The 19,340-nt window shown below is 43.3% G+C and overlaps 1 long non-coding RNA gene across 1 annotated transcript; it reads right to left on the bottom strand.

The window, feature by feature from the left end:
• Positions 1 to 555: 555 nt before the first annotated feature.
• LOC120324033 lies at positions 556 to 3,121 on the bottom strand. The gene is made up of 3 exons (XR_005565028.1): positions 3,042 to 3,121; positions 1,644 to 1,754; positions 556 to 719 (listed from the first exon to the last, which is right to left on the bottom strand). It is a non-coding gene; the product is annotated as an uncharacterized LOC120324033 (long non-coding RNA).
• Between the last annotated feature and the right edge of the window lie 16,219 nt (positions 3,122 to 19,340).

Here is a 19,340-nt window from a genome sequence, read left to right as displayed (position 1 = left end):
GTAACCTCTCTGCTTCACTCTCCTTCACAAATTCCCTTGGAAATTATTTTGTGCTCATCTTGCTGTCTCCACTGATTCAAAGAAAGAGGGTGGTGCTTGTGTGTGTTTGCTTTTCTTCATGTAGCTTCAAAAATATGGATTTTGGGGAGAGAAGCAGCGAAGAACAAGGGTAGAGGGAAACAACAAGGCCGAAAGTAATTTTTTCTTGCTTCTCCCCTTCTCAGGTACATTGTTTGTTCCCAGATTGTGAACCTGTGCCCCATCCCCTTCCCCTGTGCCAAGGTAGAGTCAAGGATTCCTGCAGCTTGTTTGCCTCAGGTCTTCTAGTAAACATCCAAGGAGTTTTCACAGCCTCTCCAGACAACATTCACTCTTCATTTTCTTTTATGGCATTTAATTTCTTTTCTTTGCTGGAAGTTGAACAGGTTTCATGTTGTTTTAGTCATCAAGGGCACAGAACTATTGATCTCCACACGCTCCCTCTGCTTTGTTGGAAGAACACTCACCTGGTTTCCTTCAGGTCTCTCTTTTCTGGGCTAAACAAATCCAACCGTTTCACTTTTTCTTCACATGTTGTTTTCACATCCTCTTCTCATTTTCACTGTTATTCTCTGGGGGTTTTTCAGTACCTGTGGACTCTCTCTGTTTGTGCTGTGCCTTTTCTCAGGGAGAGAGCTGTCACTGCTGAAACTCATCACAGCACTGAACTCTGTGGCTTTCTATTAAGCAGTGAAAGAAAGAAAAAAGGGATACTGACTTCCAGAGAATCCTGAGGTTTAACCTCTGAGGAAAGAGAAGAAAATTTCATCTCATTGGCCTGAGTTGGAAGGGACCCACAAGGATCATCAAGTCCAACTCCTGGCCCTGAACGGACGAACCCAACAATCCCATCATGTGCCTGAGAGTGTTGTCCAAATAATTCTGGAACTTTGGCAGACTTGCTGCCATGGCCATTTCCCAGGGGAGCAGGGACATTGTAATGAGACTGTGGAGAAAAGAACCCCCAAACTCACTAGAAATCAAGTTGTCCCATCCCTTTAGCTCAAGAGTCTTGGGGAAATTCTTCACCTCTCTCCAGTAAGGAACCAAAGCAGAGCTTTGGGAGGTGGACACACTTCCCTGCCCAGGGACAGACAGTTCCCAGTGCCCCCCATGATGGTCTGTGCTCAGTGAGTGGGATGGCAATTTTGATCCTCCTCACACTTATGTCCTTCAAGGCCCCTGTGTAGAGATTTTTGGCCTTGCGAAAGGTCTTCTTTACTAAGGGACTCATGGGATTTACTAAGGCAATGACCTGAGGTCTTGGGCTGCCCAGGGGTGGATCTCACGTGAAATGGAACATCTGGGCCATCAGGTCAATTAATGCAAGGAATTATTCAGCATTTTGATGCTCATGTCCAAAGCTGCACTGAGATGTGGATATCAGCCTTCATGGCACCGAAAGCTTAAGGTTCCCTGCTTGGCACCAGCAAACTTTAGGTGGAAAGCAGAGTTATTTGGCACTTCTGCTTCTAGGCCAAGGAGGCAGCCCACAATCCATGGGAGGAAATGTTGTTGCCTTGCACATTTGAGGCACTTTGAAAGGGAAAAGCTAACTGCAACATGATCTTGCCACTGCAAAAGTCAGAAACACCTGTATCTACCTGTGTTCAGTGCCACTGTGCTCAGAGCAGTGTTGTCTCACAATGAGTTCAGGCAAGTTGTATTGAAGGGAAACAAAGTTTCTTCTTAGCAATCCGGGTTTAGAAGAAATCCTTGGGGGAATAAAAGAAAATGTTGAAGAAAAAAAATAGAATAATTTTTTTTTCCAAAACAGGCACCTTTCTAGAACATCCTGTTTAGTGCTGCTTTAGAGGTATAAAGGAGGAGGATATGACCATCCAGCGGATGGTTGAAGCCCTGAATGCCTTTTGCAGGTTTCTGGCTCAAACCTTCTCCTTGTTCTCAGTGTCTTTTGTGTGTTATAACAGTTTATGTAAGGGGAGGTGAGTTTAAGAAGGGGAATTTTCAAATGCAGTCCCTAACTTCAGGAAAAAAAAAAAAGGGAAAAAAACCCCAATGAAAAACAACTTGACAGAAACACCTGACCATGGATGGCATGAAGATTTTCTTCAGCCACCTGGAAGTAAAAATAAATCAGGTGTGCCAGGTGTTTTAAGGTATCAATCCAATGTGATGTTACTTAGAGCAGCGAAAACAGTCTCCTAAAGCTTTTCTCAGATGCTGATACTGAGCCACATTAAGAAAATTCCTTCTCCAGATAATTTTTCTTTGATTTCCTCCAAACTGACACAATATTTCCTGTTGTTAAGTGAGAGAAGTGAGTACTATTATCCAAGTAAAGCCAGTCAGCCCTCAGGTGTCAGAGAAGGAAGAGCTGTTCTGTGGAGCTGTGTGTGCAGGCAGTGAACCAGGAGAGTGGTGTGGTGTTGGTGTTCCAAAGCCTGAGATATTATTACTGTTTTAATTAAATTCAACTATGCTCTGTAGACACTATTTACTTCCTCTGGTTACTGGACACAGGCTTGGGTCACAGGCATTAGGCAGAACTAAGTGGGGATGGTTTCCAGCACAGCCACCTAAGCCAATAGGGAACATCTGGATCATGAAAGTTTTAGGGAGATAAAGATCATGAAAAGTGACAGAGTTGGAAAATAAATGCACATCCCAAATTCAGAGATGACACTGCAGAGGACAGCAAGGCTGTCCATTCGCAGACATGGAGGGAGCTGGTCTAACCCTTTAGAGGATGAGGCTAAGGCAGAACTGTGAATTAACTGGTCTTTCTTCTTACTTTTCAAAACATTTAGATGATAGTTTGCCAACTTCTGCCTTTCTTGACTTGTCAGGGCTCTGAATATCTCAAAGATAATCTTGGTAGCCACATGGTCTCCAAATGGAGGACAGATGAAGGCTCCTTTCCACAGTGCACGAGCCAGTATGTTAAATTAGGATGTGTTACACAAGAGTCACTGGTGTGTTACAGCACAGAGCTCATCAGCACATTCCAGTAGGGAAGTCTGACCCTCAGTGACACTCACCATCTGCCCCTCCATTCCTGTTTCTTACTCTCCTAATTTCCTTATTTCTCACTCTTATTGGTGCCTTCAAGCAAAAGGCTTTGTGCCCACACACCCCCTTCTCTCCACATGAGGCACACCCAGGTTTAGAGGTTCTCGAAGCACTACAAGTGGGGGACAAAGAAACAAAGCAAAAGAGGGGGAAAAAAGAACCCCACATTTTCAGGAGTTATCAAAAGGTGTCTTTCGAATAAACCAGGGCATAGCTGCATCTGGTATAAAATTAGTATTGCTTTAAACTGAAAAAGGATAATTTTACAACAGATATTAGGAAATTCTTCCCTGTGAGGGTGGGGAGGCCCTGGCACAGGTTGCCCAGAGAAGCTGTGTCTGCCCCATCCCTGGAACTGTTCAAGACAAGACTGGATAGGGCTTGGAGCAACCTGGGATAGAGGAAGGTGTCTCTGCTCATGGCAGAGGGTTGGAATGAGATGATCTTGAAGGTCCCTTCCAACCCAAACCATTCCATCATTCTGTGGTTAACCCTTAATATGAAGCAGAGCTTATGTGATGTCACAGAGCTCTCAAACGCTTCTCCTGATTTTACGGCATTTCCTACAAAATCCTTTCCCTGAAACAAGGGCTGGATTGCAAGTTCAAGGTCAGCTTCTTTCTGGGGAACTTGGACTGGGCTGTGAACTGTTAATGGGAATCTAGAAACAACCTAAAAGTGGAGCTGAGAAGATTGCTGTTGTGGGAACACTTTCAGCTGACCTTCTAATTACCAAAAAACAAGAAAAGCACAATTGAAGTCAAGTACTTGTGCCCCCTGACGGAGCAGGGACAACACTGTTATTATAATGAAAGACGAAGTCTTAAGCTTTCCAACAAACATATAATAAATCAATGTCCTTTCCCTTGTTTTAATTTCACACACAAGATTTATGAACCTGTATATTTAGACTGTTTATTTAGAGCTCTGGCATTCAGGCTACTCTTGGCACAACAAGAGAGCTTTCTCTGAATGCATTCTCAGAAGGTGTTTTGATTTGGCTTTATTTTAATGATTTAAATTAGAGAATCCATCACTGCCTTCCAAAGATCAGCTCAAAGTTAGCAAGGCCAAAGGCATGTTTTATGTTGGTCTCAATTCTGCTGCAGCACCACATTTGAGCTACACCTGATTCCATGAATGGCAAAATCCCTCCTTCCTTCACAACATCCCTTTGTTCCTTCATTAAATCTCAGTCCTCTGTTGGTCTTGAATCCCCTCCCCACTCTGTGCTCTGATTGCTCCTCTTCTGCATGGAATTCTTGGCTTGCAACCAGGTGTCACCTTGGAGCTGAACCAGGGGAGAACATAGTTCTGCTCTTCCGAGTCCTCCCACCAAAGAGTATTCCTCTGCTTGACTCACCAAAATTAGAACAAATATAGGTGTGGGGACTGGTTTTGAATTATTTTTGAATTTCTATCTTTCCCTTTAAGCTACTAAAACTCTCTGATAGCAGCTCTCAGCACTTTCTGCATCAGGAATATTCCTTGCTTACACACACCATGGATACCGGCAAGGACTGTCCTCTCTCGTCACTATGGGAATACAAGGGACTTATGACAGTTTTCTCCTCCACGTCCCTTTTTCTCCAAACAAGGACTGATATTCCTCATTTTTTTCAGTCTGACTGTTCAGTAGATCCCCTCTTTTCATTTGACACGTCCCAAGTACGGGCAGAATTTAATATCACCGACTGTCACTCGAATGGAGGTTTCTGACAAACATTACTCAGATCTAAACAAGAAGTTACATTTATTATTTTTTCCCTTTAGCGTTTTCTTTTTCACAATCAATATTAAAAATATATCTGGCTTTTCTGACTGTTCCATGAACCTTTCTCAGGTCTTCCCAGGATTCCTGTGTTGTCAGTCCTCCACTTCACTCCCCCACTGACTGTTCCAGTCAGGTCACAGTGACCTGGTGGCTCCCAGTTTGCAGCAGCCACAGGAGAGAGAATTTCCCTCAAGATGCCCCTGGTAACACAACAGAGTGTTTGTTGAAATTACTCAAAAAGTGACACTTTGTTCTCTTTTGTGGGGGAAAGCCTTTCTCCTTTCTCTCTCACAGCTAATCCCACATAAGGAGGACGCCTTGACTGGGATGAGCTGTCAAGAGCAGGGACAATCATGTTGCTCTTAACCTGTGGAATAGATATTTGATGTGGATAAGACACTGCAGTGTAAGGAGATACAAATTTAGATTGTCTAAAAGAAAAAAAAGGTTTCTTTTATAAAATTCTCTGTTATTTTTTGTTATTTTTCATTATTTTACTGTTGAGTAAAGTATCAGTGCCTTAAAGAAATGCATTTTCCCCTTATCAGGGTGGGGATTTCTGTAATTTCAGGAGGGAGATGAGAAGGTTATATTCAGTTGTAAGTGAGACATTTCACCTTCTACTGTATTTCAATCACTCAGTAAACTGAGAAAGGGGTTGAGTAAATTATCCTTCACAAGAAGGAGGTGCAATGTGACTGCTGAGTAAGGTCTCCTGACTGATTCTGAATGTTTCCTTTGGATACATCGTGTGAGGGAGCGTGGAAATCGTTTTGTGCAAGTACAGCAGCTCTGCCTTGTACCGAGAGACTTCTTGTTCTGCTGAAACATTTACTCAGAGAGGCTGTGAAAGGACAGCTCAATAAGGACATGTCCTTCCCTCTTGCTGCAGAAATGTCCTTTGATTGCAGCTGCAGTTGCCTGTAAAGTTTAGTCTCAATCCAGCAGGTAGAAGTACAAAGCACAAACAAGAGACTTTTCTCCTCCTTTGCATAGGCCTTGTCTGGGCACTAGGGATGGAATCACAGAATGGTTTGGGTGGGAAGGGACATTAAAGGTCATCCAGTTCAAGCCCCTCTGCCATGGGCAGGGACACCTTCCACTAGCCCAGGTTGCTCCAAGCCCCATCCAACCTTGTCTTGAACAATTTCAGGGATGGGGCAGCCACAGCTTCTCTGGGAAACCTGTGCCAGGGCCTCCCCACCTTCACAGGGCAGAACTTATTCCATAAAACTAAATCTGCCCTCCTTCAGTTTGAAGCCATTCCCCCTTGTCCTGTCTCTCCATGCCCTTGTCCAAAGTCTCTCTCAAACTCTTCTGTAGTTCCTTTAGGTACTGAAGGGTGCTCTAAGTTCTCCCTGGATCCTTCTCTTCTCCAGGCTTCTCCAGGCTGAGACAGCTGCAGCTCTCTCAGCCCGTCTTCATGGAAGAGGTGCTCCAGCTCCTTTGGACTTGCTCCAACAGATCCACATCCTTCTTACTGGGGACCCCAGAGCTGGATGCAGTGCTCCAGTGGGGGTCTCATGAGAACACAGGAGAGGAAGAGAATCCCCTCCCTCACCTGCTGCCCATCCTGCCTTGGATGCAGCCCAAGACACGGTTGATTTTCTGGGCTGCAAGTGAACAGTTGCCAGGTCATTATCAGGGTTCTCATCCACCAGCACCAAGTTGTTCTCCTCTGAGTTGCTTTGATTCATTCCTGCTCATTTTTGATCTGATGGTAGTGTTCCAACTAAAACAGGGAGCATCCTTGGCTCCCAGGTTTCTCCATATAGAAAAAGAGTCGCCTTGAGAGCATGGCCCAGTTCATTGACCCTCACAGTTGTCTCCTCTATCTAAAGGTCAGTAGAACATTTCATGCCTGGAACCAACAGTGCACCTCAAAGTCTCATTCATGGCCCATCTAAGACACGTTTGTACCACACAACAGAGAGCAATGAGAAGGCCCTAACCCTGCCAGAGTTCAGGAAGTATTTGGACAATGCTCTCAGGTGTGATTTTTGGGGGTGTCCTGTGCAGGGCCAGGAGTTGGACTCGATGATCCTTATGGCTCTCTTCCAACTCAGGATATTTTTGATTCTGTGATCCTACCAGAGACACAGAGCTGTAAATGCAGCATCATGCAGACATCCCAGCTCAGGATTGAAAGTGACCCAGCTGAGCTCAGTGTACCCAGAATCTTTCTGGGCAGTCCAAACTCACTCTGTACCATGGCTGGAGTCACATCCAGTGATATCTTTCAGTTTCTACCTCATAAATCTACCTGTAAGGAAGGACTTTTGTTCCCATTATTTGGATTAGGACATTGTCCCAGACACTTCCATCTTAATTCTTAAGACTTTCCAGACTAAATTCATCCATGTCCAATAAGTAACGATTTATTCCTGCATCTCTCTTGCCTCATTCTTGCATAAGTGCTCTGAGCATCCTGATCCAGTGGGTGGCATTCCTGCCCATGGATGGGGGTTGGAAATAGGTGATCTTTAACATTGCTTCCAACCCAAGCCTTTCTATGATTCTATGGTTCTGTGATCACTGTTATCCCTCTTCTTTAAGAATCTTCTGTTCCTTAAGTTCACTTATATTAAAGTGAATATAATTAAATATATAAATAAATTAAATATATAAATAAAGTGAATTTAAGTGAATGTATTCCTTCTCAGCTTTCTGTCGCCGGACACAGAGATTTCTGTGAACAGTTTTTCCTGCACTCTGTAGGCCTTGCTTGCCATGGAAGTGGCAAGTGTGTATTGTTTATACTTATAGACTGTGTGAAAATATGTGATGCTTATACTTGTTAGCTGTGTGTCTAATGATAAGGTTTGAGAACATAATATGTTTATAGAAAGAAAACCTTGAGAAACTGAAGATAATGAAACACCTGCAAATTTAGTAAAACCCTAAAAGCAGATTAATTAGAAAGAGGTTTCTATGCCAAGGATGATTTCAGATCGCGTGGACAGAACATCAGGTCCAATGAACTGGGGACATGAGATGCGTGCACAGACTGAGCTATCCAATCATCTTATTATAAGCATGTGCCCTAAACAAACTAAACTGTATAAAAGTTAACTGATTTAAATAATAAATTGACATTGCCGACCATAATGGCCTGTGAGCATTATGTTCATGCCTCCCCATCGATAGCTTTCTCTATCTCAGGCTTCTAGGTTTGCTGTTTGGTAACCTCTCCATGCCACTGATGGTTGGTCTTGGATCAGCTTCACAGTACCAGCTTGAAGTTACATTTGTTGTGTGTGGGAGCCACAAGGATTTTGCACCCTGTTTTGTAAGAGGCCTCACTTCAGTCTCACCAAAGGCCTCTCCTGAGAACTCTTCAGCCGAGTCATCCTTGGGATGTTTGCTTTTCCAGGGCTGTATCACTCTGTGATCAGCAAACACAACCTGCCCTTTTTAGTCCCTCATTTTCCACTGCCAAGCTCCAGCTTTATAGGTAATTCTCTCGTTATTAATTCCACCCCCCCACGACCTCACTCTTTGTCCCATTATATTTTTCAACTCTCCATCCAATTCACCTCACTAACACCAATCCTCCCCTGAATTGCCTCTACCTCCCAGCTTTGTGCTGTCTACAAAAGCCATTAGTAAAGCTCTATTTTTTAAGGTAGGGTCACCAATGGCAACATTAAATAAGATTAGTCCTAAGACAGAGCATTGTGAAACTCCACTAAAAACTGCCCTGCAAACTACAAGTTCTCTTCTCTTCAGAACCCCAGGTCATTTCTCTTTAGTAGTTACTTACCACATTAGTATTTTGGAAATGATCCACATTTTCTCCAGTTAATAATATCCCATGTGGCACAATATTGATATTCATTGAAGTCTAAGTGGATTATGTCTAAAGCATTTTTCTCATCCATAAGAATTGGTTATCCTTTTTAAGGAAAGATATCAGACACAAACAGCCTTTGATAAATCTGTATTTTCTCCCATCTTGATTTATTTTCACCTCCTTTGGTCGTTTCTTTTCTTTAATTATTCATTCATTTTTGTTTTCGGGAAGATTTATTCTAAAGCTTGCACATTTCTGGGGTTGGGTGGTTGTTTTCCTGCACTCCTATATGGTCACCATATTTATTATTTGACACACAGATGGAACCACCCCCAACTTCATACATTTATTAAAGAGCTTTGAGAAGGAGCACTGATTTCCTGAGCCAGCTCTTTCAGATATCAAGAGTGCTGATTATCCAGCTCCATATCTCCTCCCTTCTCCCCAGCTAAATAAAACTAGTTTAGAGAGTTTTGTTTCCACTTTGGTAATAGAAATTTCCATGTCCACAGTCCTCTTCCCATTAATCATCTTGGCTCTCCTTAGCAGGTTCTACAGCAGAGTCCTTACAGAAAACTGAGCTCAAGTAGACCTTTAACTGCAGGGTCATATTTCCATTATCTTTAATGTCTACCCTGTATTTCTTATTCACCGTTTTCTTCCTGTTTTCATGTTCAAGTACTGAAGAATTCTTGCTCTGTATTTTAATTTTCTTTGTGAAGGTTAATTTGAATACACTTTTAGCAACGGTCCTGCTAAAATTTTGAGCTCTAAATTCATTTTCCTGAACTGAGCTTTTCTCCCTTTGTAAAGTCTCTACTTATTCCCACTTTTCTATTCAGGTGATTTCAGCTGGAGCAGTTCCATTTCTGAGAAGCCTAATGAACCTCATCTTTGCAAAACACAGGTTGCTCACCTATGGTGGTATTTTTTCAACTGCCAAGAGACAGAGATTTACTGAGCCTTGAAATTATTGGCCTAAAGGACACATCTCCTTGATCCTCTCCTGTTATATTACCTTTCATATTTCACTAAACTCTAATAGAAATGTTTAAAATAAAATTGTAGAATCATAGAATATATTAAGTTGGAAGGGACCACAGGGATTCCAAATGTGGGAAGGCACAGGGATTTGCAGCCAGGATCAGCTGAGAAGTGAAAGGAGCAGGACCAGCTCCACTTCTGGTGGCAGCCCACACTGATCAGATATAATGCAGATCAGAACACTAAATCAGGGGCATTTAAACCACTGTCAGGCACATGGTGTGATTTTTTGGGGTGTCCAGTGCAGGGTCAGGAGCTGGACTTGATGATCCTTGTGGGTGCCTTCCAACTCAGGATATTCTGTGATTCTATGATAGTCTATACTTCAAATAAATGGATCAATTGGCCCACATTTACTTCTGTTGTGTTTGAAATTATATCACTTTAAGATCAAGAGGTCTGGCTCATTGAAGCACCAATTCATTAATATCTCAAGTTACTGGACTATGGAAAAACACTTTCCAAAGTTAATCATCCTCCCTTTTTGCATTTCTCAGGCTGATGGGTGCAGGTATCCTCACTCCATTCCTCTGCCCCAGCACTGTATTATCTCAATGGCCTGCAGGTGTGGAGATTTGTATCTCATTTTATCAAATCTGCCTGAGAAAAATAAAAGGAAAACACTAACTCATTAAAATTGGAGCACCAGCCTCACTCTGATTTCACATTGTTTAATCAAGCTGATCAATAGACTTCAGCTCCAATCTCCAAACAGATAAATAATCAGGTAAAACAATTTCCAAAAAAAGTTTTATTCTGATGATATGCAAGTAAATGAAAACACTAATTTCGATTATATATAAAGCCTTCAGGACACATTATTCAGAAGCACTTTGGGAACTGACATAGGGAATTGATCCAAGGCTTATTGACTTGCCAGAAGTTCTTCCATTGACTTCACATTAACTGTGGACCGGCACTGGAGTGGAGCTGGTTCACTACTGGAGTGCAGCCACTTCTTATCCTTGGTGGAGGTTCTGTTCAACAGCACATCAACACCAATAACTGCGTCAAACTTTGGGACACGTTGTCTTAATGAGCTACAGCGTAATTGAGTCATGGAATCAGAGAATGGCTTGGGTTGGAAGGGACTTTTAAATGTTATCTACTCCAACCACCCTGCAATGAGCAGGAGCACTTTCCACCAGGCCAAGTTGTTCAAAGCCCTGTCCAGCCTGACCCGGAATGTTTCCAGGGATGGGGCATCTACAATCCCTGTGGGCAACCTGTTCAGTGTTTCACCACTCTCATTTTAGAAAATACCTAAATTGTCTAAATCTAGAATAATCATAGAATAATCATAAAATCATCACAGAGTCACAGAATGGTTTGGGTTGGAAGGGACCTTCAAGATCTTCCAGTTCCAACTCCCCTGACATGGGCAGGGACACCTTCCACTAGACGAGATTGCTCCAAGCTCCATCCAAACCAACCTTGGACACTTCCAGGGATGGGGCAGCCACAGCTTCTCTGGGTGGCCTGTACCAGGGCATAACCACCCTTACAGGGAAGAATTCTTTCCAAATATCTAATCTCAACTTGCCCTCTGTCACCATGAAGCCATTCCCCTTATCCTGTCACTCCATGCCTTTGTACAAAGTCCCTGTCCAGCTCTCTTGTAGCCCCTTTAGGCACTGGAAGGTGCTCTAAGGTCATGCTGGAACCTTCTTTTCTCCAGGCTGAACAACTTCAACTCTCTCATCCTGTGTCCACAGGAGAGGTACTCCAGTCCTCTGAGCATTTTAGTGACCCTCCTCTGAACATACTCCAGCAGGTCCACACCTTTCCTGTGCCTGTGTTGCTTTCCCCAATCCCTGTTCCCCTGCACTGCTGGTGGGAAGTAAGTAAATAACAGCCAATAAGGCTAATCCTGAGAAGGGGTTGGTAGGGGAAAAATGCTCTTAAGATTTGGTTTTATTTCTTATCATCCTGCTCTGATTTGATTGGCAATAAATTCGGCTAATTTTTGCCAAGTTGAGTCTGCTTTGCACATGACAGTAATTGGTGAGTGATCTCTCCCTGTCCTTATCTCAGCCCCTGAGTCTTTCATTATATCTTCTCTCTTCTGTTCAAGCTGAAAAAGGGGAATAACAAAGTGACTTTGGTGTCCAGCCAAGGCCAACCCACCACAATACCGTGCTCCAGGTGGGGTGTCAACAGAGCAGAGCAGAGGGAGAGAATCACCTCCCCTGACCTGCCGCCCACACTGCTTTAGATAAAGAGAATTTTAGTGGATTCAGGATCGAGGGATTCCCTATAATGCAGTATCCTCCTGGCCACAAACTGGAACATCTGTTCAGTCCTGAAGCAGAGGAAGGTTTACCTTGTGGATGCCTCTTTTGCATCATCCAGCCTCTTCCTTGGAGGTCTGCCATCAATGACAGCTTTGAAATGGCTGAATAACTAGGATATTTTGTGGAAGTAAATTTACCAAAGCTGGGGATGAGGCAGTAAAGGTGCCCAGGCACTGCAGCCCAAATCCAGGTGTGATGTGCCAGGGTTGCAAGGCCTGGTCTCAGTGCTCTCAGTGCTGCTGTGTGTCCTCTCCAGTACAGACACACTGCCCAGCCCCGTGCTCATCTCTCACATAACACGAAGAACAAAGCTGCCCTAATGAGAGCAGGGTCTATTTGCATTTAGCATTTATTTCCATTATGAAAAAGGATGCTCAGCCTGAAAGGAATCAGTGATAAAACCTCTCCTCTCAAACATACAGCTGTAGCCCACTACAATAGTTAGTGAAAACTCATTTTTAAGAAGAAAGGCAAAGTAATTTTCCAATCCCTAGGCAATCTATTCAAGAGCAAGGATGAGGCACAACAACCTCACAAAGGCCATCCAGCAAGGGAGGTCACCTCTATTATTTCACTGGACACCTTCTAGGAAAAAGCTCTTCCATATGAGGATTAGGGACATTCAAGCAAACTCCCTCTTCTTTATCATGTTAAACATGAGCGTTTTGTTTAACCTTGAAGGTCCTCTGCAGTCCATTTTACACCCTTTCAACACTTTTCCCCAAGAGGTTGTCTGGGATCCCCTCTTTCATGTCATGTTGCTTTTTTGGCTGTTCCTTCATTGGCTTCATGAGGCTTGAAGGCCCTTTTTCCACACAAAAGCACAGCTTTGCCTAGAAGGATAGAAAGCAGCTTTAACCCAGCTGTGTGATTAGCACATTTTTCTAGGACATGGGAATGGGAGTTTGGAAACCTCCCAACCTGAGAGACTTGAGTCCAAACCACCCACTTCCTACATGAATAAGACAATCTCTGTTATATCACAAAAAGGACAGATTTTGCATTACCAGACAGTCAGGACTGTGTCATTGGGGATCACTCAGAACATGCTTTTGAGATGAGCTTCACTGGGGTGTTGGAGAAGAGTGAAAGTGTCATGAATGTCCCCAAACATTGGGAAGGAAAGCTCTGTCGAGAGAGCGGCACATCTGGATATGCACAGGAGAAAATGTTTGATATCTAACATTTAATACTCCCTATCCCTGGACTCCTCCTCCCTGGAGGTGTCCAAGACCAGACTGGATGGGGCCCTGAACCACTTGGTTTAGTGGGAGGTGTCCCTGCTCATGGGAGGGGAGTTGGAATCAGATGATCACTAATGTCCCTTCCAACCCAAACCATGATATGATTCTATGATTCTATAATTCTAACAGCAAAAGCATTGACATTTATGGACACGGGTGCCTAAGAAAACCTAAGAAACCTTTTTCCAGACACTTTTGCCGAGTAACCATCCCAACCTTCCTCATGAAACAGGACGCAATTGCTAAAATTTCTTAATTTGGGTCTCATCTCGAGTGCTAGAAGTAACAAGAGATCCAATCAGTATTGACAACCTGTCCTATGAGCACCTTGTTAACCAAAGTGCCTCAAGTGAGTCTGTGTGATAACTTGTTGTCTCATTTCTGGCTCCCACTGTTGCTGTTGCAGTCACGACACTGAGAAATTTCGGGAGAAATTTAGAAACATAAATAAGGGTGAAGGGAAGCATATTTCCCCGATCACAGATTATCTGCCAGCCATTTGGATGGGAGGGGACGAGTTGATTTAGGCTGCTAAATTTAATTAAGGCATATGCTCTTGGGCTTTGCAGTGGGATATCCTTAAATCTCCCTCACTTTGTCTCCTTTCCAGGTCATCACAAAGTTTAAATCATATTGAAAGGGTTTTGTTTCATTACTGTGCAATATTTTTTTCCCCACCTCCTCCAGAGAAATCATGGAGAAACCCTCATCAATAAGGTTTTAAGACCATTTGCAAGAGGACAGCAAAATTAAGATGCTTGGAGGATCAATCAGGAAAGCAGTTATCACTTATTAAAGGTATTAAGAAATACAAGATGATACCATTTACTGTTAGAACATGTAAAGCTGGATGGAAGATTAGAGGAAGCAGCTGATGAGCTGCTTGTGGTCACAGCCCAAATGGGACACAGGCAAGGGAGGTCCCGTGTGTGGAGGCAAAATTTAAGCTCCTGGAAAAGACACCAAAGAGAAGGTTCTCTATGGTAAAGTTCTCTGAAATGCTTCTTTATCTCCTGCAGGTCCAGGGAGAGTGGGGGAGAGACAGAGGATGAATGCAAGATATTTTCAGGCTCATATGACACATGTAGAGCATCAGAAGATGGTACAGGAGAGACAGAGTTCATCTGAGGCACTGTCACTTAAAATCAAAGAGGTTGTGAGGGAGCTTTTAAAGTGGGGAGTGTGGGGAGCCAAACAGTGCACAAGAGCATATGGTTTGGGATGACATTTCTCCAGATGAAGACACAAATGTGGTGCCTCTCAATGAAGAATAGGTCATGGGAAGTAAATAATCGAGGAGAAAATGGAAAACAAAAAGATTGACATTTGAAAAGGTTGTCAAGATAGGAGCTGAAGTGGCAGTAGGTATTTTACTATGTAAATACTGGAAACCTCAGAAAAGAAGAAGATGGAATTGGCCTTTTTGAGCCTGAATGGAGAGGTGGAAATACATATTTCAAAACCCTGGTGGAGAGAAAACAGTCAAAGGGACACTATATCAGATAATCCACATGCTGGAAGCAGAGAGCAAAACATGTCAACAACAATCTCTGTGAATTGAAACTCCAAGAAACAACAATAAAATAAAGAGAGGTAGGAAAGGCAGGACATAGAATCATGGAATGGTTTGGATTGGAAGGGATCTTCAAGATCATCTCATTCCAAACCCTCTACCCTGGGCAGGGACACCTTCCGCTAGACCAGGATGTTCCAAGCCCCATCCAACCTGGCTTTGAACACTCCCAGGGATGGGGAAGCCACAGTTTCTCTGGGAAACCTGTTTCAGTGCTTCACCAGTCTCACAGTAAAGATCTCTCCCTTATATCTGATCAGCTTCTCCCCTCTTTAATTTAAAAGCAATATTCCATACTCCTTGTTCCATAAGAATAGGCCCTGCTAAAAAGTCTTTCTCACAGGCTCCCTTTAGGCACTGGAAGGAGCTCTAATGTCTCCCAGGAGCCTTCTGTTCTCCAGGCTGAACAACCCCAACTCTCTCAACATCTCTTTGTAGCAGAAGTGCTCCAGCCTCCTGAGCATCTTCATAGAATCACAGAATATGCTGAGTTGGAAAGGACCCATCAGGATCGAGTCCAACCCTTAACCCTGAGCAGGACCATCCCCAAGAGTCACACCATGTGCCTGAGAGCATCATCCAAATGCTTCTTGACCTCTGTCAGCCTTGGTGCTGTGCCCACTGCCCTGGGGAGCCTCTTCAGTGCCCAACCACCCTCCGGGGGAAGAACCTTTTCCCAATATCCAGCCTAACACTCCCCTGACACAACTTCAGGACATTCCCTCAGGTCCTGTCACTGGTCCCCACAGAGCAGAGGTCAATGCCTGGCCCTGCTCTTCCCCTTCTGAGGAAGTTGTAACTGCAATGAGGTCTACCCTCAGTCTTCTCCAGCTGAACACACCAAGTGCCCTCAGTGTCCTCACACGGCTTCCCCTCAAGGCCCTTCACCATCTTTGTTGCCCTCCTTTGGACGCTCTCTAAGAGTTTAATTTCCTTCTTATCTTGTGGTCCTCTGGACTCACTCCAACAGCTCCACATCCTTCTTATGTCGGGGTCCCCAGGGCCAGATGCAGCTTTCCAGGTGGGATCTCACCACAGCAGAGCAGAGGGGGAGAATCCCTTCCCTCCCCTGCTGCCCACCCTGCTGGGGATGAGCACAGGACGGGGTTGGTTTCTGAGCTGACAATGCTCATTGTTGGGTTGTGCTGAGTGTCTTGTCAATCAATACAAGTGTTTTTGGGGGCTCCAGTTACCTCCACGGAGACTGAGCAAAGGCCACATCTGAGCCTGAAGCAGCAGCTGGTGACTGACCCCAGAAGAAGACACGTAACCCTTGGATGCTATAAAAATCTTGTTTGAAACCTCATCATAAATTCAACATCCTGCAGCAAATTCCACGAGGTACCTTGGATCAACATCCCAGTGGGAGCAACAGGGGCTGAGCAGCCCACCAAATCTCTGTCCAAATTCAGCAGCAGCACTGGGCAGAAATAAGTTCTTAAAAAAAAGGAAGTTAAAAAGGGAAGGTAAAGGAATTAAATCCTTACAGGTGTTGACAGCACTGTCAGAATGTTGAGGAGGAAACAAGCCACTGCTGGTTTTATCTTGGAGAAAAAATTAAGCCAGGATGGTTGAACAGCAGGGTAAATGCTGCTATTAGAAATAAGAAGAAATACAAAAGAAATAGGACTGATAAACATCCCAGGTCCTCTTTGAGGAGAGGATTCAGAAAAGAGCCTGTCGGAAAAAAAATTATAAAAGAACAGATTAAAAAGACAGAATAAACACAGACAAAGCAGCAGGGGTGGATATACTTACCCAAGAGTTCTAGAGCAAATAAATAATTAAATATCTGAATTATTAACAACAATGTGCAAAGTTTCACTTAAAGCTTCCCTGGTACGTGAAGACTGGAGAGGATCCAGGAGAGATCCAGGGAACTGCACACTTATAAACCTGACATCTGAACCAGACAAATTAGTTGAAACTTCGATGAAGGAAAGCAAAAAATATTTCACTTCTGGTTAATTGCACCTTACAGAACTCTTGGGTTTTTTTTAATGGGTTAACAGGCTTTAGGGTATCAATAACCCAGGAAATAAAATGTTTGGGGATTTCAAAAAAAAGGTTTAACAAAAGGTATTTAAAGGAAATAAGCAGCCTTGGGATAAGATTATCCTCTTATCTGGTCCTGACTGATATAAATAATCTTTTAAAGGCAGGAAGAAGAGGGTGGGAGTAACAATTTGTTTTTACTAGTGCAAGGATTAACATCTTCAAATGAAGGTAATGGGATTCAAAATCAAACAAAGAAGAAAGTTCTTCGTGCAGTAGGTGTCAGACATGAAAAATATAAATGGGCATTTTTATGGGTTTAAATCTGGGTGGAGAACTCGGAGAAGGGATCAGCAAGGACCACAACAGGGCCAGGAAATCCCTGAGCTGGAAATAGTTGGAGTGGTCATAAGAATCTCCCCTGTGCTTTTCTGGCATCCATTTATGGTGGTGGGAGGAGGAGATGGGCACCTGGGTCTGAAACAACACTGATTTTAAAAAAGTTTATTTTAAAACATAATAGATTTGAATTCCTTAGAAGCTTAATCCATCCAACCCTTCCCACCGACATTGTCGAAATCACAGAATATGCAGCCTTGGGAGAGGTTTCAGGAGATCATTTGGTCCATCCCCCACATCATCTGAACCATCACACAAAACGTTTCCACCGATGATTTGTGATTCAATCTGGTTTTGGAAACTTCCAGCAGCTGAAAGCCCAGGCCTTCCCAGACAGTTTGTACAAGTGCTTTACAATCCCCAATCCCGGATAGTGCTTTTTCATATCTAAATTAAATCTTCTCTCAGCAATCCAAGCCAATTTAAGCCAATGGCTTCTTGACCTGTCCTCAGTGGACATGGAAAAGAGTTTCTTTTTTTCTATTTCTTTTTGCAGCAAGCCTTCGTGTATCTGAGAAGTTATTCCCATTTCCCCAAATATTCAATTTTCTAGATCTACCAAACACATCTTTGTTTGAAATTACATGGTCTAGACCTTGGATCTTTCTTGCCCTTGTTTTTTGGACTTTCTCGCTCTTGTTTTTTGGACTTTCTCTTACTGTCTTATAATGTGGATGGAAACCTTGACAGAAGTTCAGCTCAGTCCTCATAAACACTGGAAAAAAGTACATTTGCTTTTGGCAATGAATCCCCAAAACTTAGTATTTGTCTTCGGGCATTTTTAAAATTTTCTTTATGAAATAGGAGATTTTATCACATTTCTCAGACCAGTGTTATTATTCAAAAATGATTCTGCAGTGGCACTTGCAGATTGAACAAGTGATAATGTGTTGTGGGAGACGTATAGAATCATAAAATCACAGAAACATTTAGGTTGGAGAAGACCTGTAAGATCATCCAGCCCAACCATAAACCAAGTCCCCCACTAAACCATGTCCTTAAGCGCCACATCGTGCAGCACAAATGTGTGGAAAACAATAATCTTTTGCCTTGTAAAATGTGTAATTCAGGACAAAACCTATTAACTGGATGAGAGCAGAGGCAGAAAGGACAATTTTTGCCTCATCAGTGGCAGTAACTGCAGCTCTAATAACAGTAACAAAGTAGAGACTTGATTCTTGTTGTGGGAATTCAGCCTTAAAACCAGACAATGACCTAAACCAGAATTAAATGTTCAAATCCAGACCTTTTCCTTATTTTCTATTTTTTATTTATTCTATTTTTTTTTCTATATACCTATTTATAGTTCAGGGGATCCTTGTCAGGCTCACTTTTTTCACAAGTGCATCAGAAAAAGGAGGTTTTCTGTTATGTTCTGGATACTTTCATGCCTTTAGATGTCCTAGAATGGTTTGGGTTGGAAGGGACCTTAAGGATCATCAATTTCCAACCCCCTGCCATGGGTAGGGACACCTCCCACTAGACCAGGTTGCTCCAATATGATCCAACCCCAGCTTTGGGGAAGAACTCATAGGGAAGAACAAGGCACTGAGACTTCCAGAGCTGGAATCTCCCCAGTTCACTCTCTGTGCCTCTCTCCTTCCATCCTTCATTCCAACAACTCCCGTACCACTGCTCCTCTGCATCCACCAATTTTCCCTCCTGATTATCCAAGTGCACCATCACTGAACCGAGCAAAAGATCAGCGGTGTTTTGTCATGGAGTTAAGTGGGATGAGGGATTTGTTCCGACCTCCGAGTTTTCCCGGTTTAGCCTCGTTCCCTCGCCGTTGTGTTACATCTGTTGCTCTCAGCGTGGGCTCCTTTAGCTCTGTCAACATCGCTTTCGACTGCCACTTGTCATCCCTGCTCCGAGCTCGGCTTAATATCTCCAGCTTCCATAAGCAAAGCTGATCGCTGGGATTACTGAGAGCATTGGACACGCTTTATTGATGGGGTGATTGACTTATCACTGCCTGGGAGACGAAGTTTTTTATCTTGGCTTGGGGCTTTTATTTTCCTAATTCAGATGCGACAAGACGTTTCTAGAAAAGGCAGGGTCAAATCCAGCGATTTGAGAAATCCAGGCTTAATGCCACTAAAATCTACAGCTTTTGCAGATGTATCCAGACGTAACTGATGCAGGAAGGCAC

This window comes from Pipra filicauda, unplaced genomic scaffold (genome assembly GCF_003945595.2).
Source record: "Pipra filicauda isolate LSUMZ 115617 unplaced genomic scaffold, ASM394559v2 scaffold402_size659489_pilon, whole genome shotgun sequence".
NCBI lineage: Eukaryota > Metazoa > Chordata > Aves > Passeriformes > Pipridae > Pipra > Pipra filicauda.
Note: the sequence above shows the minus strand (reverse complement) of the source record. Positions and strands in the feature narration are given on the sequence as shown.